General features: G+C 36.8%; 1 long non-coding RNA gene across 1 annotated transcript in view; it reads left to right on the plus strand.

The window, feature by feature from the left end:
* The first annotated feature begins 5,599 nt into the window (after window positions 1–5,599).
* LOC121065578 overlaps window positions 5,600–25,781 on the plus strand; it is a 46,702-nt gene continuing 26,520 nt past the window's right edge. The window contains exons 1-2 of the long non-coding RNA XR_005817161.1: window positions 5,600–5,850; window positions 8,590–8,721. This is a non-coding gene — a long non-coding RNA (uncharacterized LOC121065578). The remainder of the gene's footprint in view (window positions 5,851–8,589; window positions 8,722–25,781) is intronic.

The raw sequence follows: 25,781 nt of genomic DNA on the forward strand, positions 1-25,781 counted from the left end.
TGAAGTGCCTAAGGAGGAAGTTGCTCTGTTTAATTTCTCACTCTTTGATTACAGAACCTTCAGCACTTCTTAACCCAGGTTTGGAGATCTCTCTGCCAAGCTACCTTATATGGATGCTCCTAAGGAATGATAGTAAACCTGTAAGTGGAGCTCAGTGGCAAGGCATACCCATCCCATTATTCATGAGCTTTTTACATTTGCACAGCAGAATGTTATGAAATTCTCTGAGAAGCAAGGAACAGGCAATCACTGCTAGCCTGGGGTCAGAAAGAAACTTCCTCTCAAGGGTATGTCATTATATGTTTGTCTTGTGTTTTCTTCTGACACAGGTGGTGCTACCATTGTTAGAGCAGGATATTATGTTTGATAGCCCCAGGGCAATGTGTGCTTCTTTGTTCCCCTTCTTTTTGCCTTTGAGGCAGCTGAAGGTGCAGTAGGTGTTTCCCATTCTCTCCTAGAGTCCAAGAAAGGTCTGTAGCATGCAAAATACTGCTTTTCACTCTACTAGGGATTTGTTATTTCTGTTGCATATCCGTCTTGACTTCCTTTAGCAAAAATGCTTTAAGATTGTGTAGTACAAGATGACACCTTAAACACAGAGACTTTAAAGCTGTGTGACATTACCCCTCCCAACACCTGTGCATTGCAGAATGCAGCAAAGACTGGCCACACAGCTGAAAGCTGTTGAGTATAGGAGACTGGGGGGGATAGGGATGGCGAAAACAGCAACACACAGCTGTTTTAACAGTAAGAGGAAAGGCACAGTGCACTTCCAGATGGAGAGGAAGGGACTGTGCTTTTATGTGAAGTTAGACTTGCAGGTTCTTCACACATCTGAATGGGTGGATGGTGTTCCAGTCAAATACGTGAACCTCCAATTTACCAGAGCTTGTGTGGCCACCTCACAGAGGGGTGCTGTATGCCAAGTCACTAGGGTCCTGTACAGAACAAGCCCAGCAGACTGGAGGCCACACACAGGTTTTGTCCAGAATCCCCTCCAGAGTGCACACCTGCATTACTGAGCCTTAATTCTATTTTCACTCATCATCCCCAGCTGTTTCAGCCTGCAGTATAAGCTCCTTCATTAGTAACAACTGCACCAAATTTCAGAGGCAATGCTCTTGCTAATTTTGCCTGAAGCAAATTCTGAATGGCTTGAAATGTCTCTAATGTATTTATGTGCATTTAATATTTGTGTTGCCATTCAACAACAAAAGTGAAGACCAGAATTATACTCAAATACAGAGAAAGAATAAAATATTATTGTGAGTTACCTTCAGCTTTTGTCTTTCTGCTACTGTATTTGTTTTGGGCTTTATGAACCTAATAAATTTCAGGGACTAAGTGGAGTCTATTCAGCCTATTAAGGTTCATTTTCTTTTAATACTCTAATCCCCTCAGGATGCCATTTGCCGTAATTGTTTCTTGAATGATCCTCCAGTGTTTAAGCTTCAGCCTCTGACTCATAAGCTATTCTGCATACACTTGTGGCTCTGTGCAAAGAAAAATGGGACACATGACAGATGTTTCAAATTTTTCTTTACTTTGCAATTATGCCCCTTGTCCTCATATCTGTCTCCCCAATGCTCCCCCCCAAATAAAAAAATAGTAAGTGCATTTGGCATTAACTAGCCTTTAAGATTTTATATACCAAAATTAAATCTCATCAGACTGCTTTTTATAGTCTATAAATTCAGATTTTATGGTCTCTTCTCATACATTTTTTGTCCTTGGATCAATAGTACTGCCCTTCTTCTGAACTTTACAAACATTACAAATGTTAGGCAGGCCCCTGAAGTTTTACTGGACAGAATGATAGATTGCATTAGGAGTTGAGAGCAGCCAGAATGCACTTTTTCCACTCACATGACTTTTTCTCTTGTGGCTTAAATTCTACATATGCTTTCACATTCACTTCTTTTAAAATTCACAAATTTCAGATTATTCTAGTTCACTAGTAAGTATTTTTAACTGTTTAATATTTTAGACTAATATGTATTATTCTGAACTTCTCAACACTATGGTTTTACTTCCATTAAGAAGTCTTACTGAAAAGTGATAAAAGACTAAAATAACCCAGTCTGTGTTCCTGCTCAAGCATCTACTGTCATTACATTTTCTAAGCATTTTGTCCAGCCTAACTTGAAAAGTCTCCAAGTTTCTCTGGTTTTCTTTGGAAGCTATTTTAGTCTTGTAGAACTTTCTGTCAGGAAGGTTATTTGTCTGAAATTCAGTCTGAATTTACACTTCTAAAATTCATGTCATTACTATTAGCTGTATCTTCGTGTATTATACTGAAAGAAGCCTCTCGATTCTTAGCAAGCTCCCCTATACTCCTGTCCTTTAATGGCACATTTTGCCAAGCTACATGTATTCAGCTCTTTTAATTGTCCCAAGATGCCCTGGACTTTCCTGTTTCGCTCTGTACTTCCTCCAGGCCTGCATCCCTGCTATAGTATTGCAATATGCCTCCTTCATCCTGGTGCTCTAGAACTTCACAGGTATTTTCTGTAGTCACCTCTCTTCACAGGTATGTCTTATATGGAATGTTCTAGCTCTCAAGCTTCTGTTGCAGCATTGACACTTCCTACATTTCTCTCTTGTACTGACAACTTCACATATAAGATTAATGTCCTTTCAACAGCCATATAAGAGCATGTGTTTATTTTAATGTATCTACTTATAGAACTTTCCTAACATATTTCTGTGTTTTCCCTATCTGTTCTGCATTTTTTTTTTTTTGGTGACCCGTCTTTTCTGCACTTTCCAAGCTACTATATGGAAATTTTGTGCCACACAATTCTATACTGTATAACATATATTAAATATATATCACATTTATACTTTACATTTATATATAAGATTATGTATCAACCTTTACATTTCCTTAACTTACATTTCCTTCCTTTTGTAGATAATTTATAAGAAATAAAAGCATGTATATATGCAGAATTTTATCAAAATGGTACCTTCACCTGACAAGGAACAGTTGTTTGCATCCTTCATTTTCATGTTTTTGCTAAATTTTTATCTTACAGTCATGTTTTTATTCAAGCCTCTTTGCTGGTTTTCATCCAGATGAGCCTTAATGAGACACTATTTGCAAAAATACAGAATACAAATTTTAAAATATAATTCACATATAACATTTTTCTTAAGCAAGTTTTAAACAAGAACTTTTATAAAATGATATGGAAATTCCTATGCTCTGAATTTATACTCATGTTTTTTTCCAGTGAAAGAAAGGAAGAGGAAGGGAAAAGCATTAAGTGGTGAGTGGTGGAGGAAGCAGTCTTGCTGTCATCAATTTCTATTTTCTTACTTGGAAAAGTTAGGAAAATAGAAAAAAGGAAGAACATGTGGAAAACATTTATCTCTTCTTTTTCCTTTATAAGAAATGAAGAAAGTAATGGGGAGAAAATTAGAACAGCCTTCTCTTTCTCTCTTTCTCTCTCTCATTCTCTTTTTTCTCTTTCTTTTGTCTTTTTTTTCCCTTCCTGCCTCCCCTCCCTCCTTCCCTCCTTCTCTTCCACTTTCCTTCTTTCTTTTCAATATTTAAATGTGCTTCCAAGTTTTCATATTAAAATAGGAGAATTTTAAAATGGAATTTATTCATGCTGTTGATATTTTGGGGATAGTGTGAAAAATACAAATGAATTTTCAATAAGTCCTTCTGAAGCCATATGGCAAATGCTACTTAAGATCTGTGTGCATTTATGTAAACTGTGTCTGCATAGCTGAGGTGTCTGTTTCTCAGGATCTTTTCCATTCCCCTCACCCCATTTTTCCTAAAATTTAGGTGTGACTGTCGGTGCCTGTAATCCTTCACCAACATCATTCCCAACAAATGGAAAAGAGCTGTACCTGCTTGCACAGTGTACAGTGAGGGTTAGTCAAATGCAATTTATCAGGCTGCAAGTGGAGCAACAGTTATGAACATATTATCAATGAAATACATGGTGGAGAGTAAGTAGAATGGAGAATACGCTGGTAGGTTCTGGGACATTGCTTATGCAGCCACACACCTTACTTTTGAATTGTTCAGTTTATGAGCCCATGGGGATGTCTTCAGCTTCCAGACGTACATTTTCTTCCTGCTGAGGTTCAGCTGACAAATTTCTCTGCTGGCAGGTGAGTGAAACCTGGTAGACTGACTGGCCTTAATGGGAACGCTTTGCTGCTTAGAGACTGCTTTCCAGCAACTGCAGCACACTTCTTCCTCTGGTGCTCCACAACTGAGTACCAAACTTGGATCTGCCAAAGTGCAGGATTCATCCAAGGTCTATGTCTCAGCATCCCTCAGCCTTTTTATTACACTAGAGAAAGTTTGATTGTTACAGCATAAAAATGTGAGTCATTAATGTATGCCTTCTTTCCCTGTCCTTGGTATGACAAATTTAGGTGGTTAATCTCCATGCTATTTCCAGTTTAGGAACTCAAACAGAGTTTGAGAAACTGGTATGTGTATTCTTTATGCTAAGTGATATGAGTCAACAACTACATAAAGAAATGTCTTCCATATTCAGAGCTCTACAATTACAGTGTTATAGTGACGGGTATGTGAGCTTGTGTGGAGTAAACTGTAGAGAGTAAATAGAGAACAACTGCTGGGGAAGCTCTGGGAATAATGGGGAGAGCTTGCCTAGCCCACTCTACAGAATGAAGACCAGCTTTTTAGAGAGCATATGATACCTTTTTTACAGAACAAAGTGTGTGTGTGGTGAACACAGGTAAAGAAAATACGTGTAAACCTAAATGATAGGGAAACATAGTTCGCAAGCATTATGCTGAAGGCAATGACTAGCAAAAGAAGACCAGAGAGCTGAAAAAAAAAAAAAAAAAAGGAAAAGAATTTTTTCGTAAAAAGGCAGTGGTTAAGGAAGGAAAACAGCTGGTAAGAGGAAGGGAGACCAATATCACTGGTGATCAATTGTCTTGACAGTAGAGAGGTCAGCCATTGCGTAGTGTGGTGTTTAGTAAATGAGGGGAGGACAGCCGGTGAAGGAAGACACCTCATATATATTTGGCTTTTTTATCCCAACTGTTGTGTAGCTTGAAAAAAATTCTTTGACTGTCATTCAGTTATGCAGGGAACCTGAAATTCAGGTCCACTCAGGAATTTTCAGAACGCTCTTTCTACATTTAATTAGACCATCAAAGTTTCTTTTCAGAAGGAACTTTTCCAAGACACTAATGAGATTAAGTACTCAACTCCTATTGACTTTTAATGTGGGTTTGGCATCCAAATTCCCTTTATGCCTTTGAGAAACTCCTTGTTAATCTTCACAGTTTACAATTTGCCCTCTGGGACTACTCTCTGTTAAAATAAATAATCTCTGATCCTCCTGAGAGGTTGAAGGTTTGTACATCTTGCAAAATGCCCCCAAGAATGCAGTATATCTGGGGAATGGGAATTCTTGTCCATTATTTTGCTTAGGCTCTCCTAAGCAATTTCATGCATAAATCACAGACCTTGAACCTCCACCAGTCCAAATAATAACTGAAAGTAAAGGTGCAGAGCAAAGTATCTCAGTCTTGTTCACTGTGGTTATCCCAGAGCTAAATCACTTAGGTGGTATTTGATACATGATTAACAAGGCTTGATGTTATTAAATGGTACTACCCAGATAAAAAATCTCCACCAAGTCCCACTAACCAAGATTCCTGCTTGAGTCAAGCAAATGCCCTTGCCCAGAGGTCTATTACTTTTTTTTTTTTTTTCAGACATAAAGCCACGAATGCCTATATAATTTTGAAATAAGCTGCACTACTTGAGCTAACACCCTGAGAGTCTCATCTGAAAACATCTTTGCTGCTTCAATAGTTCCAACTTGTTTTATGTTCTCCAAGGTATATTACTCATGACTTGATTAGTGGCCACATCACATCCTGAACTACCATCATCCTTCACTAAACCATAAACAGATGTGTGTGCTCCACGCCCACTTAATAGGGACTGTTCTGGTCACATTGCAGATATGAAGGGCAGGTTAGAGAGACAGTTCTGAAAGCAGAAGAACAAATAATTTGGAAGTATCAAGGGAGAAAAAGGGCCAATCATGTAAGCATGTATTCGCTATGTCAGTCAAATACCAACAGAACCAAAGGCAATTTGAACTACTAAAATTAATGCTCTCCGAAACCAGTGAAGCAAGCTCACATATAGACAATCTCTATGAAGTTTGAGTAATAACAAAAATCACCGAAGCCATACACATTCCAGATTCAGTGACAGAAATTCAATCTCATTGTCCTCAGATTTGGCAAACCTGAACACAACCAGGCAGATTTTAAGAAGAGATTAAGGGTACCATTTTACAGAACATAATGAAACAGATAATTGAACAGAAAGAGTGGGTGCATCTTGGAGGAGAAGAGCAATGTCTTTTCCCAAAGGCAGCACTCAAGGAGATTCTCAGCAAGAAATTAATTCAAGTTCTCACTTTTTATTTAAAAACTAAACATTTATGTATTTATGTTCCTTTTTTCCCCCCTTAATCAAAAAAAAAAAAAAAAGTATTTTATGAAGACTATTTTAAGGGACCATATCAGTCACTTAGACTTATGCAAGCTTTGTGTGGGAAGGTAACTTTAGAGACAGTCCTCTTGCTGGTAGACCAGAACTGTCAGCCTCTCATACTCTGGAGTTTTTGTTGGCACGTGGATAGTGAATGATTCACTGGGAGCCAAATTTAGATTTGTAAGCTGCAAATCTGGAATAAATTGATTTTGCAGAATTTTGCATAAACATTTAGCAAGATTCCTTAACTGTGATTATTCTTCTGGATGTCATGTCAAGCAAAATTACTTCACAAATACTGATCAATTTATATAATTATTTCTGTTTCTGATTAGTTTGCCCAGAACAAAGGCAAGATCTTCTTTGCGTACTTCTGAAGTTATGAATTTGTCTGAACACTTGGGGTTTTAACTGTGCAACTGAATCCCAAGGGAGATGGTTTCTGTCTTGAATGTCTCCCAGCTTACCAACAAAAGCAGTTGTCCAAAAGAAACTTCATGTGATGGTCAGCTATTTTTAGCACAACAGTAACATTTGCAAGCTTTAAAATTTTACATATACATATATATAAAATAAATTTAAATATTATATTTATATAGTATAAATAGCTGTAAAGTTGTAGTAGATAGCTGTAAAGTTCTAGTAAACTTTGTGAAAGGGAAGAAATGGAGGATACTGGAGAAATATTTTCCTGCAGTGGGAGACAAAAGGGCAATATATGTCAGTGGAACATCTTTTGACTAATTATTCTTACTCTTTTTGGTTCATTTTTGTGCATCAAGAAAACTGTTACTGATACGTTTATTTTTGCTTTAAAGGTTGCTAGGAAGTGTTAGACTGGCTTCTCAGCGCCTGCAGCTGAAGTTAGAGCTGAAAGTGAAAATCCTTTTGGTGAGAGTAGGGAAGGATCTTTATTTTGCTTTCCGAGATGTATGCTGAGGATATTGTTACTAGGTTACTGCAAATTAGGTTTCATATAACAGCTGGAACCCAATATTGTAGTCTGTGCCAGTAGCTGTTTTCACAGGGCCCAAAGCTGGGGTTCAGCTCACTGCAGAGATTTTATTGTCCAATTTCATTTGCACACTCACAGCCTCATATTACTGCTTAGCAAAGAAGGCTTTATTTTGGATTAGGGTGTCCTGTGACATATCAGCATACTGGAAGAATTATTGACTCCTTATATTTATCTTCTCCTAGAAAATAAAAAATAAATTTCAGCATTAGAATAATTTTGCTCCCTTCTTGCACCTGCACTGCAGCCTCGAAGCCTCAAGTCTGGGAGTCTGAATTATACAAAGAACACAAAACAGTGCTGTTGGGGGGTGTGTGTATGGAAATTTTACAGAAATTATCAAGTTTCCATTACTACACAAATTACATAAAGCATATTTTTCCAGAATGAAATGCTTTCCCCGTTAAAATTCTTCTCCTTAAACGGGGCATGTCTTTTTATGTCTCTCTTGCAAACTTTTAAGAAAATGCACATGCACTATTGGCCTCAATATAGGTGCTTTGTTAACATTTCTATTTTATTGTGTAGTAATAGAACCAGTGAGGATATCTGTTTTTGTCTAAAGACAAACAGAGTGAGAGGACGAACTAAATTTTCATCAGAACACGTTATAGTTTGTTTTACAAAATACCGTACAAAATAAGAAAATACTAGAAAATATAGTGTGGTATGGAGCACCATAACTACACTGACTGTAAGTAGTTTCCAGCAATATTTTTTTGTGGAAAATCAATCTGATGGCATATAAAGCTCCAGTATTTTCCCTAAATTGATTATAGAAGAACTGGAGCTGGAAAGTATTACTCTTAAAAGAAAGATTGCCTAATGTAACTCAGAACTCAGCCTTTAATGGCTCTTCCATGAGCTGCAAATAACATATCAGCACTTTCCATTACAATTTTGGTCTCAAGGTTGGTAGCCCAGAGACAGATGTCTCCATAAACTAAATAAAAAAATATTTCCTGTACTTGTGGGCACTTAGAGAACTTGAAATTCTCATCATGCACTTCAATCAATTTACATTGCCATCTAAAATTTTCAATTTTTTTTTCAGGTTTGTCTCAGAAACACTCAACCCAAGCACTCTGTTAGAAGGAAAAGGCCAGCAAAGAATGAGTCCATTCCCATGCTCTGACAGTAATATTAGCCAATAGGCTAATTCATCAGGAAGTACAACCACAAGCTGGTAAGGCATGAGTGTATCTACTGATTTCAATGAGACATGTTCATAGATAAATACACAACCCTAAGACTGAATGACTGCAAATCTTGAATCTAAGTACTATTTCTGCTCCAACACATGGATACAAAAGTTGGAAATATAATCAGTGTAGACATGTCTAAATGACTTGAAAGTCGGCCTTTCAAGGAATAGCTAAGTAATAAGCCTATAACAAAAACTCAGATTTACTAGAAATTTCGATAATCCTTTAACACTATCTGGAAAGGAAAATTAAAATATATATAGAATGTTTTAAGGGTAAAGCCAATAGGTATCTGGGAAACAGGGAGCATCCAATGCAAAGAATCTGTTTGCTAAAAGTCCTCAGGAAGGAAAATCTTTACGAAAGATCAGCAGAGAAAAGCAGGAAGTAGACAGGGATGGGATAATATAAATTTGTACAATGTGAACTTTGACGATGGGAAAAGGACTTGTTCAGGAATCTGATGGGAAGTGGAGAGCATATCATAGGCTCTATAGGTAAGTAGAACTTCCTTGGCTCTGAATTAAGCCAGTTTGAATGGATAAGAGGAAAAAGTGACTTGTGTTCCTTCTTTATATCCATGATAGCTCTTCTTTAGAAGGTACTGAGAAATGCTTGTAATCTCCTTTACCCTGGGACATACAGCAGAACTAGGGCCAAATAAAAATATTTTTTGTGCTCTGTGGTAGGAGGTTTTCAAAGCTAGCATTTACGAAGGATTTGTGTCTTTGTGATAGTGCAGATGGTCTTGTCAAACTATGTCTATAAATTTACACTCAATCAGCACAAATCTTCTCTAAGGCTAGTTTTTACCCTGTTTAATTCAGTTCATATATTTTCCCCAAACTTTAAGACTTCAGTGTGATAAGAATGTCTAGATACCAATACAGTATTGTATTTTTGTTTACATACAAATACAATTACTATCACTAAGAAAAGTACAACAACAACAAACTAAATGGCAAACACTGAAAGAAAACCTGTTAAAAAGAAACCATGTCTTCACTTTATGAATATGAAATACAACCAATACAATGTCCAACAGAAATTATAATGCTTCTGGCATGAATTATTATTTGCTGTGTGTTGACACTTTGATCAGCACTAGAGTGAACAAGCTGTGGGCAAGCCATCTACCTTGGTATCAATGGTCCTACTTAGCACTGTCCTATTTCCATGTTTAAGTACTTTAGAAATATAAAGTAAGCAAGTACAGCTATATCTGGGGAGAGAATATTTTTTCCCCACTTGAATACTAAAAATAAAACTTCAAAAGCAAGCGTCCCTGACTGGTGGTCTGAAAGATATTTTCAGATTTTGTATGTATACTACACCTGATCCAGATCCTGCTCACTTCAGGGTATGCTTTCTCAGTGTTTTGAAGAAGCTTTGGATCAGGTGCTGTGTCTTTGGCTGGGTAATTCTATTCTCAGGGAATAAGTCATTTTTGTAATGTGAGCAAGTAGAGTCAAAATTTCTTTTGAGCTCAGAGGTCAGCTGTGTATGTGAGCTACCCTCCTATCCATTTATAACTGATGAAGGGAAATAGGCACTTTTTGGGTGTAATTCTTCTTTCTCATTCTATGTATTTACTTAGGCTAAGATGAATCCTGTCTCTGCTATGCTGACTAGATAGATTTCCATTAATTGTAGACAAATCCTTGGTGATTAGCTTATACAGATGTCTACATTAAGCAGATGAATGCCACCCCTTGGTGTTCAAAGCTGACCGTGATAATTTCAAACAAGCTGCCAAGTACAACAGATAATCATTACTGATACAGGATTAAAATTAAATAATTACCTAAGGGCTTGAAGCTATTTATCTAATTTTCAGTAACTTGAATCAGTCAATATTCCTAATTGTTTTGGTGACTACGTTAAAATCCTTCAATATAGACATGTTACTCTACTTTAAACATCTTTTAAAATATTTTGAATATTCTCTGGACCGCTACAATCCTGTTTAGTGACAAGTGGCTCTTCTGGTCTTTAAAGATTAATTGCTGTCACTCTACATTTTATTTCCTAGTTTCTTTTTGTGTTTTTAGTTTATTGAAAGAATACAGGCAAGTTTTTTGGCAAAACAGGTTTTCAGAGAAACAAACTGTTTTGTCAAAACTGCAAATGTTCTGTTTAGATATCTAATCTTTTTTTCACTGGGTAAAATACCCAAGGTGAATTTTCTTAGCTTGTTGCTCATGTGTGTGAGACAAAGAGATGTGCAACAATGTGGGACAGTTCTGATATAATTACATTTGAAATAATGCTAGTTGTTCTGTTCTCATGCATTGTGGCTCTTGTTTCTTTCTGGGTAATCTTGTGTATGGCCTCAGCTTGAGCTCTGCAGCAGCTGTGATGCAGCCATGTCTGTCTGTGCCCAGGCTCTTTGCTGATCTGTTTCCAGACCCTGAGCATCCAAGTGATTTCCCAGCTTGACCTTGGACCCCCTCAATACTGGGGATATGCCTAGTGAATGCTGATCATGCACACTGGGTCGGCTTTTCTCACCCAGCTTACCTGTGGTGGGACCTTGCCAGCGAGACCCTGCCTTGTATACCAGTTTGCCTTCCATTTGAGCCCCAAATTTCCCATAAGTCACATTTTCTGGGCACTCCTTCTTCAATGGATCTCTCTTTCTGGGTATTTCATGGCCCCATGCCATCATGAAGCAGGACTTCTGTGTGCTCCTCACTACTTCCTTCTTTCCATCCAGGACTCATTCGTGCTCCCCATTCCTAGCATACCATTGCTTCTGTACAAGTCCACGGATTATTATATGATTGAAAAAAAATTATAGCAGATGGATACATATAAGTATTGATCATAGTGAAATAATTTGGAAACAAGACAATTTCAGAGTTTTCACAACGACTGTTGTGTAATTATATTCTCATCACTAAGGACTGGCTCCCCTCAAAGCACGAGTGGCATTCATACCAAGTGCTGAAAGAAGGGGTTCAAAGAGTGAATATCTGTTTCTCAACCTGTGCACAGACTATATGTTTAAAACCTGCCTAAAATTGATGCATGAGTTCACCTTTCCCCAGATAGGCTTAATGTACATGTTGGCATCTTATAAGAATAATTTACTTCCTCTTTACAGAAAGTATGTTTTGTATGTTCACTTGGGGAACATTTATCTCACTGACTGCTTTTCCTGTGCTTTGTTCTGTGCTGGGTCTAGTCGTTACGTTTTAACATGAGTTTGTTGCTGAGAAAGAAGAAAATTTTAATGAAGTTCAAGCCCTTTTAGTATGTACTTTTTGTCTGTTACAGAAAAAGAGATGAGATAGGAGCAAAACTCTGCTTTGGCAGACCATATACCAGCTCTCCAAGGTTTCAAGCATCCAAATGTCAATACAATAGAAGGAAGGGATGCCATCCAAAGGAACAAGGACAAGCTTGAGAAGTGGGCCCATGTGAACTTAGAGAGGTTTAACAAATCTAAGTGCAAGGTGCTACACCCGAGTTAGGGCAATCCCAGACAAAAGCACAGACTGGGTCAAGAACTCATTGAGAGCAGTCCTGCAGAGAAGGACTTGGGGTTTCTGGTGGATGGAAAGCTTGACACAAGCATGCAATGTGCACTTGCAGCCCAGAAGGCCAACTGCATCCTGGGCTGCATCAACAGAGGAATGGCCAGCGGGCCAAGGGAGGTGATTGTCCCCCTCTACTCTGCCCTTGTGAGGCCTGGCTTGGAGCCCTGCATCCAGGTCTAGGGCCTCCAGCACAAGAAGGATGTGGGTCTATTAGAATGGGTCCAGGGGAGGGCTACAAAGATGATCAGAGGGCTGGAGCACCTTTCCTTTGAAAAAAGGCTGAAAGAGCTGGAGCTGTTCAGCCTGGAGAAGAGAAGGCTCTGGAGTGTCCTCATTGCAGCTTCTCAATACTTAAAGGGAGCTTATAAAACAGATGGAGAGCGACTTTTTGCTTGGGTGAGATAATGATAGGACAAAGGGGAATGGTTTTAAGCTAAAAGAGGGGATATTTAGATTAGACATTAGGAGGAAATTATTTAGAGGGTGGTGAGGCACTAGCACAGTCTGCCCAGAGAAGCTGTGGATGCCCCATCCCTGGAGGTGTTCAAGGCCAGGTTGGATGAGGTGCTGGGCAACCTGATTTAGTGGGTGGCATCCCTGCCAATGGCAGGGGGTTGGAACTGGGTGGTCTTTAATGTCCCTTCCAGCCCCAGTCATTCTATGACTCTATGATATGTTTTGCTCAAGCAAGAATCATATAAATGGGATGTCGGTGTTGAATTATTATTAAGTACGTTTGTATGGATAGCTTGGTACTTGGTAAGAAGTGAATTAATACTACTTCTTGAAAAAACAAGTATCTTTTAGCATCCTCTTTGGATACCTTATTACCAATGTACAGTTTTGCTTCTCATAAAGCTCTAATTCCTAAGAGGATATTTTCTTAAAGCTTCAGTTTTCTATTGATGAGGATATTATTTTGTGTTGCGGTTGTGGCTGTTTGTGAGGGAAAGTGCATCCACAGAAGCAGAAGAGAGAGATTTTGGAGGAATATTTGTTCCCTTACATAATTCTGACTTTACATGGACTGTCAAACTGAGCCATGAGGCTTTTTTTTTTTTTTTTTGGTTTCATTCCTAATGTTCATTCTTTTTTGTCAGTAAGAGACAAACACCTCTCCAGAACAGTGGAATGGTGGATTGGTGTTATGGACAGCATTTTGTTTACTGAATTGCTATGCCAACCTGAAGAGATATTCCAGACTTGTGCCACATGAGTACTAAATTTCTACTATCTTTTTGATGTAGCATGTTACATACATTTTGAGACCTTAAGTGAAAAAGTTATTATAGCTTGTTGTTTTGTGGACATCTTCCTCTCACAGATCAATGTGAAAGGCAGTTTCTCCCTCATAGTCACCTCAGCAAGCCTGACCTCCTTGTGTGCCCTTCTGTCCATTGCAACAGTGACAGTGATAACCAAAACCCAGGAGTCAGGATGGTGGCGGTGGGGGGGAAGGAAGATTTTACAGCTCAGTCTGAAGCTAGGCTACAACTGAGTTCAATGGGCTTTGCAAGCAAGGAGTCACTCCTGCTCTAAGGCAATACCCTAAATCAGGAATTGAGTCTAGATTAGTAGTTTGGATAAGGAATGAATTTTTTAAATTAGTCTACCACTGATGCCTCTAAGGGAAACTCATCTTTGTGTAGCCTATGAGACTGTGCAGCTGTGGGCAAATCAGAATATTTTTTTTTCTGAAATGGTTGAAGGTTGAATGCTCAGGGGATGCATGGAGACAAGATTTTGCCCCACTCTGGGTGTTATGGCTTCTGTAAACTCAGAATTTTCACAGAAAAACTCAGATTGGATTCCAGCAAGCATTTCTGATGGAGTCTTTATCACCAGAAATCTGATATGTGGCTTAGAGCAAACAAGTGAGCAAACAGGCTAACAAAAGGGAAAAAAAAAGTAATATTCTTTCTGCCTTTGCACTTCAGGTGCTGCCAGTGACACGTGACACACAGTCTTTCTAAAGCAAAACATTGTTTATTCATAACCAAAGAGTGACTGAGAAATCACATCATAAATCTTTGATCTATCTGTATGATTTCTGCCTCCTTCCAAGTCTCACTTTTTTTTTTTTCTGTTCAGATTCTGACTGTTCTTTACTCTTGTCAGTCCCTGACCTTTTTATTCTACAATCATTATCTTTTCGAGCAATTTTTGAGTATTTTAATGTTCTCTCCCTCTCTCTCTCTCTTTTTTTGGAAGGCTTGCCATTAGAGATTAGGAAAGGGACAGGATGCTTGTAGGCAAGAGCATTAATCTTGGTTTGATCCTGATTTTTTTTTATATCTGAAGAAGTATTGGATTACCTTCTTTTTAGTTCTTTCTATAGATGCCACTGAAACAAAAAACAGTAAGGCATATTAGGAAACACTGCGCACTAAGCAATAGCTAATCAGAATTCTTAAATTATCGAGAAGTAAGTAGTCCTATCTGCTACAGTATTAGCCTATGAAATATGAATTAAACGTTTGAAAAAGAAAAAATAACAGGTGTATAATGTTACTATAGCTATGCTATTCCATTTTTAGATTCTTTATTTAAAGGTTTTGGATTCTCATTCCACAGACAATTTGAAAAGTGGATTTAATTAGTCATTTTATAGCAATTGTAGATTGATAGTAATAGACCTTTTGTTGAATTTGCTGCAGCATAAAACAATGACACTGCAAAGGCACTGCATAGAATACAGGACATACAATTTTCTTTTAACAGGATCTATCATCTACTATTCCTAACTGTATTTCCTGAGTTAACTGTATATAGTCTTTGTGGCATAAGGAATTCTTTGTCCTCATCTTTCTTGTTTTTTTTTTTTTTTTTTTTTTTTTTTTTTTTTTTTTTTTTTAAATTTAGATGTAATTTGTGGCCAAGACCTTGACATGATGCTGTAGAAGAGGCACCTTTTTCTTCATGTTACATTTCCAGAACTGGTGCATTTTGCACTAATGTCACATGGTGGTTAAACAGATTTGTGAGTCATTCCCAGGACCATGTAAGCAAGCAAATTCCAGGCAGAGACTTCATATTCTCCAAGATTTTTATTAAAAACACATTCAGGAAAATGCAAGCAATGCAATAAAGAGACAACCCTGTGACATGACGTTCTCTAGGTAAGAAAAGTCATAAAGCTTTGTAAGGACTCTCAGGACATCCAAATCTTATCCACCCTGTCTGGTCTCTGAAAACTACACTTACTTAGATACATTTAAGTAATCTATTTGAAATTGTTGTGTAGCATGTTTTAATTTATATGCTTGCATTCAAACCCTCAATGCTTTGTCATTGTTTTGAAAACTAGAGGTCTCAATTCAGTTGTCGAAACACAAGTGTCTCTGGCTTGCCCTTGAAATGCCCTAGGGTTCTGAAGTCTCCATTTGTGATGGAGAGTCACCTTTGGGTGACTTTCAGTGCCTATATTTGGGCCAAAGAACTGAGATCAGAGTGATTCCTACTAAACTGCCTGGTCTCAAAGTGTGACACTAACAGTCTTCTCAAAACAGCAAGTACAAGCCTCAGTGGAACTGCCTGAGAAATCTAACCTTATATAATCACAGTAATGATAAAGGAATAATCAGTCACTTCTAGCCAACTTCTCTTCTCAGATTCTTAGTCTTAGAACAGGAGAAGGCTAGAAATAGAATTAACGGCATTAAGATAACGAACATTATTTAATTATTAAATTGCTTATTTAAACTCTTGCATCAACATTTTGCTTTTTAATGTTCTCTTTTGTTTAAGAAGATGTACCTCAACAACTGTGATAGAGTAGTCTGTCTCTTTTCATATTACAAGAAACAGGGAATGATTCACAGAAAAAGAGGTATGATCTGGAACCTACAAATCTGTGAAGTTCCTTGATATAATGTTACTTATGTACTGATAAATGAAACAGTAGCAGGGTAAGTTGATGTTGTGCATCCATGGTTTATACTACTAAGTGGTTAACATAGTCTCGTGTATGGTTGTGTTAATTCCCAAAGGCAGTTTGGATGAGGACAGTCTTTTGTAGGATGGAGACTTTAACTGTGTCTGCCATTCTGTTTTGGCTGGCCTTGGTGCCAGAGAAAAATTATGTCTAGTTTACATAGCCTAAGAGTTGTTTTTACTTATCTTTACTTACCAGTTTTACTTAACCTTGTATACATGCATTTTTTTAAAAGTTAAAATTGTCTTATGAAATATCATTTATAACTATCAAAATTATTTTTCTTTCTAGTTAGTAAAAAGATATTCTGAGCTTACCAATTTGATGCATCGCATCAAACTGAAAACTTAATTTATTAAAAAAGAGATACTGTTCATATCAATGCTGAATTATGTTTGTTTCCGTCTATTCATTATCATCTTATGGTTCATTAGACATTGTAAAACTGCTTCTTTCCCGTACTAGTTTCAGAAAAAAAAAAACACAGAAAATTAAATCTTTACATGAGTGCAACAGCTCTCTCCTTTGAGATCAGTAGTATAATTATTAGTATAATAATTAATATATAAATAGTCATTACCTGGTTATTTATACAACATATATTTTCTAGGGACAATATTGCATTTCCATTGCACAAAATCTTTGAATTTCATTAGTGGTTCAAGCTTTAAGTTTAGTAGTAACTCCGTTGTTAAAATTCAGGAGTAGTTGCTTCAACCAAAGCTTAGTCATTTGAATAGCCTAAAACTAATTTTTGAAACCAGAAACAGGGAAAAAAATTGTGTGACCAGTTTTACTGGGTTTATAGGAAACAAATGAAAACAAGAAGTTGCCTGGTTCTAGCCAAGGTAAAATGTTACAATACCGTGCGTTTCCAGTGGGTTATTACCTTTACTGCTGGAGTCCGTAGAGCTACTTAGTGACCTTCACTTTAAGTAAAGATGACCAGGATTGTGGTTGGTATGTCTGTATGTACATCTTTGCTGAGCTTAGACATGTGGGTATACTATTTGACACCTTCAGCTTGAGCAATGTAGTAGTCTCAAAGAAAGCAAGCATTGATGGAAAAATCTTCAACACACCTTTTCGGAGGGGAAAGCTTAAAAAAAAAATATGCAAATGAACATGTACGCAAACAAAAACCAAACAAATCCCTTTGTGTGCTCTCATTTCAACACAGTCATATGTCTTCAAAAATTGTTAATTCATTTCCTGTCAGGCAAGAGACTTTCCCAGCTTTTAGCTAAATTAAGATTTCAAGAAAAAAAGCCTTTTTAGTGAAAGTGCTGACAAAAACTTAACTATGTTTTTATGAAGCCTCTGTATAGCTAATAAATAACAACTTCTTTCCTAGCTGTCATATATTTATTTTATTATTATTATTTTCAAGTTGTAGGTAACTATTTAAGCTCTCTGGTCTTTTTTTTTTTCAACCAGAAATTCCTAGACATATTTAGTGCTAGTTTCTTGTGTTAAATGAATGCTGAAGGACGTGCTGTGATCTTGACACGTATTAAATTTCCCAGACTGGTAGAATTCTGCTTGGGATTTTATAAAGGAGACAAAATGAAATGGGCAACCAGCATCCTTGACCCTCACTTAGTTGAGCACCCGTTGGCACCTCAGAATATCACAGACACTGGGGATCGCCTATAGTATGCTCAGATCAGCGAGAAAAATTCAGGGAGAATTCTGGCATGGGTTTGAATCCAGCTCTGAGAAGTGACAAAAACAATGATTTACTGTGTATTGTAAAATGCAAAACCTTATGTGAAAGAGCAGGAAAGGTGTAAGTTTCTGTAAAGTTCAGAGGGGAAGCCTTGTAGGGTCAAAAAATGATGGTTGTATTACTAAAGAGAATGCTTTGATATCATGTCTGTGACATACATAAAACTGTGCTTTATTTCTGTGTTTAGACCTTGGACAGCTAGAACTTGTACTTTCATTGGGCAAGGTTCATTCTTCCGAATGCTAAGTAGTGGGAAAGGTATAAATAGAGGGCAGACTATAAATGTACTTTATTACTAACCCATAATAGTACTGTAGTACAACCTGAGCTTGTAGTGATGCTACACATTGCTTTACCCTGAGTCTATAGTGAGTAAAAGGAAACTTTTGGTTGGCAGTAACAGATATTGAGATGTGTATGATATACATGATTGCCCTTCTTAGTTACCAAATCTCAGTAACAGTTGTATATTTAGCATTGTGCGTGCTGCAAAATATAGGTGTGTTCACTTGCCTCATTGTCTCTTTGGAGTGACATACCTTGTGATATGACCTTCATTAGGCAGCTATGCTCAACTGAGCATGTCTGTACCTTGCTGTCAGTATTCCTCTCAGCTTTGTTTCCTCTGATCAAACTGCAGGTATGAAGAGCTCTTTTCTTTTAAAGATTTAGTCTTCAGTGGAAAACTGTTTCAGATTTTTATAAAAAAGTTCAAACAATCAGGAGGGAGCTTTAATGTGAGTTTCTATAACTAGGGAAAAAAGCTGTTGGCCTACCTACTAGGTACAAACAGACCAGTTATAAGGCCTGTGGGTTTCCCAGCAAAAGACAGAAGTACATCATGTACAGCATGGTACTTGTACAATATTCTTTCTATTCTTCTTATGAAAACAACGGGAAAATAAACCAAATCATCAGTTATATTTATCTTCATCTCTGTTTACACTACACTTCATATGTAGCTTCAGAACACGTATTTTTCAGTAAAATAAAATGGATGAGCCCAATGACAAAGGGAATAAAAATCACATCTGTTTTTAAGTCAAGCTCGTATTTATTATATTCAGTGCCTCCTTTCATTCCTGTATTTAGAATAAACATTAACAGAATTATGGCTCTAATTCTCATTTTCATTATGGATGGTTTGGAGGCACTGCCTCATCTCAGCACAGAGCTTTGACCACCTGTACGCACAAATATGCCAGACCGGGCCAGCTACCCAGACTACAGTGTTTGATTTTGTTCTGTTTTCCTTCTCTCTTGCTGCTGCATTATCGGGCAGTGCAAGACAACAGAAATGCAGTAGGCATGATTTGACCAGGTTTGGAGAAGACTGTATGATGTGGGTGGAAATAGTTTTCCAGGAGGGAGTGAAGAAATAATCTAGAGAAGTGTCAGAGCTGGGGAAAAACAGTGCCATTTTAAGACATGGTCCCACTGAAATAGGTAGGCTCCAGGCCTCCCAAAGTGCATTAGGCAGTGCATACACAGGGATGCAATGCAACATAGTCTGGATTTATCTGCCTATCCAGTTTATGTTACTTGAAGGAGTTCTACCTCTAACATGAGGAATCTTGTTTCATTGCTGAAGCAGTATAAAGTAATTCTGTTTTGGTATAGCAAGGTTAGCATGTTGGATCAATGTATATGCTCTGTCCAGCAAAAACAATGTTGTGTCTGGTGTGACTAAACCCCTACCAGACCCTTCTATTTCTAGGAGAAATAAATTCCAGATGATTCACACTGGCTGAAAACCAAAAGACTGGACAGTCCGTCTCCACCAACCTTCTGGGAGGACTATTTCTCACCACCAGAAGGAATGCTGGTTCCTGGATCAAGGTTTAGACGTCCAAATCATTGGCTACTCTGGCAGAGCAGGAGTGGGCAGCTGTGTTTCCAGACAAACCAGGAGATGGAGGGAACCGTTGAAGTGAATGGGTAATTCTTGCGCTGCCCTTACTGCTTTCTTATAACAAAATCTGTGAGTAGCTAAGCCCCAATTTTTTTTTCTTTTTTTTTTCTTTTTTTTTTTTGAGCAAGTGTAACTGAACATAACTTGAAAAAATGTAAGCCTGTTTTTTGTCTGCTAAAAACAGTTAGAAAATTAGTGACAAGGACATTCAAAAACAAATGGCTCAGGAACGTGAAGGTGTGATGAAGACTATTTGCTATTAAAAAAACTAAAAATAGCAATAAAGGAAAGGCCACATAAAGGTATGGAAGTATTTCAGTTTAATGAGAATAGTAAGAATATGAAACACGAGTTCAAGAAATGCAGTAGTATTTTTATACATATGTTTTTGAAGACAGCACTAAGTGAAAATCTTTGTCTGAATTCTAGTTGGAAAACTGACATTTATATTATAAAGAGATTTAAATTTTGTACAGACACTGTGTGAATTTCACTATGAAGATTTAGCAAAGACCTTATAGCTGAAAGATTGGTCTTATTTAAAGAGAGAGCTGAGAGAAAAATGAAACTTTCTAGCCATCTTTAATAAATCCCAAGAGCCGCTTTCCTTATTGAATTGGTTTTTGTGAAAAAAGTGAAAATTTTTTTTGCTTAATGATACAAGACAGCCTGAGAGATGAGAGCTGGTCGACCAAGGCACAAGCTATACTATCTGATTTGGAAAAAAAAAATCCCACCCTTCACGTTTGAAAAAAGTTTCCTTTAGCTTTCAATATGTTGGAAGAAATTCTGTCCTTAGGGAAAGAAGAGATCAACAAATTGTAAAAGATAAATATTTCTACTGTTTAGGGACTCTGTTCATATGTTCCTTAACAAACTTCAGTCCAAAAATGATAACAAAAGGGTCTGTTAAATGTAGTAATACTGAGAAAAAATTTCTACTTACTGTAAACACAGAGATTAGACTACTTATTTTACCTTAAGGGAACCTTTCTCAATCTAGATTTTTCTCCATGCCAGATGAATGGATTGTACTTTATATTTAAAGACTGTCTCTTAAAACAGCTCACTATACTTTTTTCTCACTGTCATATTAAGTGGCAAAGGAGATTCTTTGCTATGGGTACATGAATTTTAATGTAAAAGAGACATATACGTGCTAAGATGCTGGCTGAGTTAGAGGGAATACTTTGCATTTAGGAAACAACAACAACAATCTTTTCATCAAGTGACATAATAATGACATATGATATCAAATGACATAATCTTTTCATCAAATAATGACAGTAGCAAACTGACCATATTTATAGAAGTATCTTGATTAAACTTGAATGAATTATTTAGGAACATTAAACAGGTTAGAACCTGTTCCTTCTCATCAGTAACTGTGAATTGTATCCTGATTGGCCAAACACAACTCACAAGATTATCACTTCAGCTGCTGAGATGAGTTGAGACACAGCATTGTTGTTTATGGGTTACCTGAAGCAATTATTTCAGATAAAGGTCCTCGGTCTGTTTCTGAATAATTTCTAATATTCCTAAGTAGAAAATCAGTAAAGCATGCTCTGTCTCTTGCTTATCAGATAGGTTGGCAGAATTCCTTTTGCAGACACTTTCAAAGGGCTCTAGGAAAAAAAGTCAGTACTATGAAATAGAGAAAATTCCAGTGAAGTTATTTCTCAAATGTCAGATATGAATTAGATTTAGTTTATTGGATTATGTTTTAGCCAAATAACTAAGAAAACAAGAGATGTGATTTTATTTTTAAAACCTGAATGCATTAACTAAATAGTAAATTCAGGGAAGCATAATTTGTTGGAAGTTTTACAATCTATGGTTTCTGTAGAAAGATTAAATGGCAGACAATGAAGAAATGAGACAACCATTTGCTCCTATGTAGAGACTTCCAGAAAAGGAACATAGTTGTCAGTACTAAGGATGTTATCAGAAAGGGAAAGATAAAATACATCTATTGCCACAGAGACTACATCCATAGAGGTATAGAAGGTAAATCTTAATGTTTACATCTGGGTTACAGTAAAGATAAGTCTGGACAGGCATCTACGGTCGTGATGAAATGTAATGCCTTACAAGTCCAATTGTACAATCACTTAAAAAAAAAAATTATATAGCTCCTTCGGTGCTATTCCAGCATGATTATATAAAGTATATATAATTCATATATACATAATACATAAATATATTATACATAATACATACAAACGTAATTTTGGTTTTCATGCATGTCACCTTCGTCTTTATAGGATGTCACTGCCTATAAAAAGGGCCATTCTGTGGGGAAACATTGTTGCAATGAATGCCAGAGGAGGAACTTCTGAGAGCTTGACATTTGTTCTTTCTTACCTGGCTATTTCACTTAATCTAGAGTGAATGATATTATGATTTATGGTATATGTCATTTCCTCTGTATATGAACTGTAGCCAGTCCCATTAAAAATCTTATCAGTTAACTAGTCATTGCATTACTCCGTAGAACTTTCTGAACCTATAAAACCACTTTACTTTTTGAAATAGTGGAGTTTCCACTTTAAATTAAGAGCCATTCACAAAGGAAACTAGAGGCATGAGTGTGTCATGTCCAATTTTAAACAGTGCTGAGCAGACAACATTTGTGATATATTGACTCTTGATTAAAAAAGAAAAAACAAAAAAAAAACCCTACCTTAAACTGGCAGCCTAAAATGTCATCCTTTCTTTTTTTCGTTTTTCTTTGAAATAATAGGAATTGTATCTCCCAGAGACTACCCAGCAGGATAGGAAGGAAACTTTTGTCATCATTATTAATAGCACCTTACATTTTGCCTAATCTTTTTTATTAGTCTCCAAGACTGATTTGCGTTGTTTATGTACATAGTTTTTTTTTTTTTTTAATTTTGTTTTTATGTAGCTTACTTGAATATTAAGCAATAGCCAACATAAATTACATTTAATAATTATGCTAAACATGTATTCAAATCTGTCACCCAACAGGAAGAAGTGTCAAAGAAGCATTTTAAAACACTATGTTAATTTATTCTGAAACATGACAATATCTTACATTAGGCGTAAAATGTTGTGTTGAATGACCCTGAAAGATCTCCTGACTAAGGAGGAAAGGTTTTTAAAATGACAAGAATTAGAAATATAGGAAAATTATATTTTTGCACATGCACAACATTGTGTATAAACTCCTTCATAACAGAGAGACATGAACACCAAATAATTTGATGTACCCAGTTGAAGGAAATGAGCAGCGTGATCAAATTAAAGCCTGGAAAAGTAAATATGAATAATTAGAAGATATTTTAAAGTACAAAATAGCCTAGTGATGAAAGAAATCATTACTTGCTACTTTATTGATGTAAGTTTTGGATATTGCCATCACTTTAGTTTTTATCTGCTTGCCTGTTGTGTGCACAATTGTCTGGACAGGACAGCTCTTCCTTGGCACAAGAACAGAAGGGAGAAGAGAAAATTCACAGACCAACCAAAGGCGGGGCTAGGTAGTTGAAAGACATGCTTTCTCTCTTATATGATACTATCAAAATTGTATCAGAAAGTAAAGATCATAGATAAAGAATTTCTATTTCTATAAACAGTTTATTCTTAACAAGGGTAACTACTGCCTGAGAGGATTTTTGGCTTTGTAGCTTTGTAGAAATCACTGGTGTGGAACAGGAGTCCAGCCTGCAAATAATCGTTTCTGTGACAGATCCCAGATCTGTTATTCTCAGAGACGGCATTTCTCCAGCTGCTACTGTAAAAAACAGTGTATCTTGAAAGGCTCTTGGAAGAGTATATTTTACCAAAATTTTCATGTCCTGAATCTCCCTTTTGGCCTTTTACACGTGAAGCAGAAGAAAGAAGATCTCTTTATATTTGCCTGACACGGTTGTGATAAGGCAAGCAGGTAAGCAACACGCAAACAGATTTTTGCTATATTTGGGCATATTTTTTGGTATTAGCAAGCATTATAAATATTTCCATTTTAGTGTATCAATGTACTAAACCAATGTATGAATTCCCCAAATGGTGATCACTAGCACTGAAAATGAAATATTTTAAAATTGAGTTAGGGAAAAAATTCTTGAGCAGGAAGGTAGACTGAGAAGTAATGTTTACACTGGAAGTCTTGGACCTGAGGTTTCCCTTCAAAGTACTCATTAGAACTATATGTAAACTACTCAGTTTAAAAATCTGCTGTGAAAATCTGATGCTGACAGTAGCCTGAAGGTGATAATTTATAGTGGACAAGTGAAGATCTCTACTGTCCTGACTGTGCGCACCATCTACTCTAAGCCGCATCTCACACATTCCTCATATGGCCCCATAGCAGTGACCCACTGCTCTCCTGATGGTGATAATTTACTGTCAACACCAGATGTTGCTTCAGCTGAGAAGCAAAAGAAACTCCAAAATTTCTGTATATTTCTGACTCTTATGGCTTTATAAAAGTTAACCTAAGCTCTGCTTTAACAATGAAAATAATTCTTCACTCAGACTCCCTTCACTGACATATTTTTTTTTTTCTGTTATGCTATTCACATTTCATTTTTTACAGCTGGGAGTTCAAGCCAATGCTACAATGTAAGAAACTGAAATAGAACATAGTTTAAATTTCCTCTGATTATTTATGTAGGTAGGTAAGAGCAAAAGATAATGTTTTATTTGTAACTCAAACAAACAGAAAACTTAAAGAATTTCTAGTTGTGGTAGTAGGCTTAATGACTCTCTGATAAACCAATCCTTAGTGCCAGTTTATGGACAGATTTGTTTTAGGAATCTGCATAGTTAATCATAGGAGTAACCTGGGTGTTAAGACACTCCACTCCAGATCAGACTATTTCAGTGTGCACTGTCACGTTAAATTAAGGTTCCAGTTTGCACTTGCATCCACATGTCTGATTGTCTATACTGCCTGCTTATTGATTTTATACTTCCTCTAATGTCTGGAGCAAACCATCCAATTTACCAGGTGGAGAAACATAAACAGAGAAAATTGAATCCTACCTTTTAAGGCTGGGCTGACTCCAGTCTCTCATGCCACAGGGCAAAAAAACTTGGTTTACTCTTTGTCATAGTTAACTACTCAGTACAGATTTAAACACCATAGCAAATTCAAGCAAAAATCTCCACCATGCAAGTCTGCTATTTTGATTTCTCTTGGAACTGTATCTGAACAATAGCTATTTTTATTTATTTTTTCATTCCTTTGCTCTGCCCACCAATGCTTCTGATATTTAACAAGACAGTAAGGATTGACACAACAGAAAAGACATTAGGCTGAAACATTGCCTTACTCAACTTCTTTAGAGTGTCAAGGATTCTGCAGGAGGAGAAAAAAAACAACCTTAAGATTTTTTTTTCCATATTTCAAAGCATTTCTTTCCAAACCTTTCTTTCCATATGTTTCTAAGATACTTCCTGGACAGAGCCTGAGGTCAGCAGTGTTTTTTTTAATTATTATTTTTCCAGCTAATTTCCTGTATTCCAGTAATTTTGCTTCTACGTCCAGCTAATGCCAGAAAATCCAGTTGTGCAATATGTAGACATGAATTTAGCTGTACTTCTAACCCCACAATACAGTTAATCTGTCAAATCCATGAATTATCATCACACTGGTCAATGGACCACTGAGAGTATTTTGTTCATCTCTCATCGAAAACTTCCTTTCCCCTTTCCTCTTTCCCTTTTCCCCTTCCCTTTCCCATTGCATTTTTTTTTGTTGTTTGTTGCTTTGCTGTCTTCTGTTTCAGAAATATTTCTTAAAGGTTGAGTTCAGGTTACTTGTATGTAATCAGCTATCTATGCATTAGAATTTGCATCTACAAAGTAATCAACATCTTTTATTCTAGATTGGTAGGGAATTTTTGTTTTTCTGGTGTTCACCCTCTTTGTGAATTCATTATCCCTTCACACTT

Source organism: Cygnus olor, chromosome 2 (assembly GCF_009769625.2).
Source record: "Cygnus olor isolate bCygOlo1 chromosome 2, bCygOlo1.pri.v2, whole genome shotgun sequence".
NCBI classification, from domain to species: Eukaryota; Metazoa; Chordata; class Aves; order Anseriformes; family Anatidae; genus Cygnus; species Cygnus olor.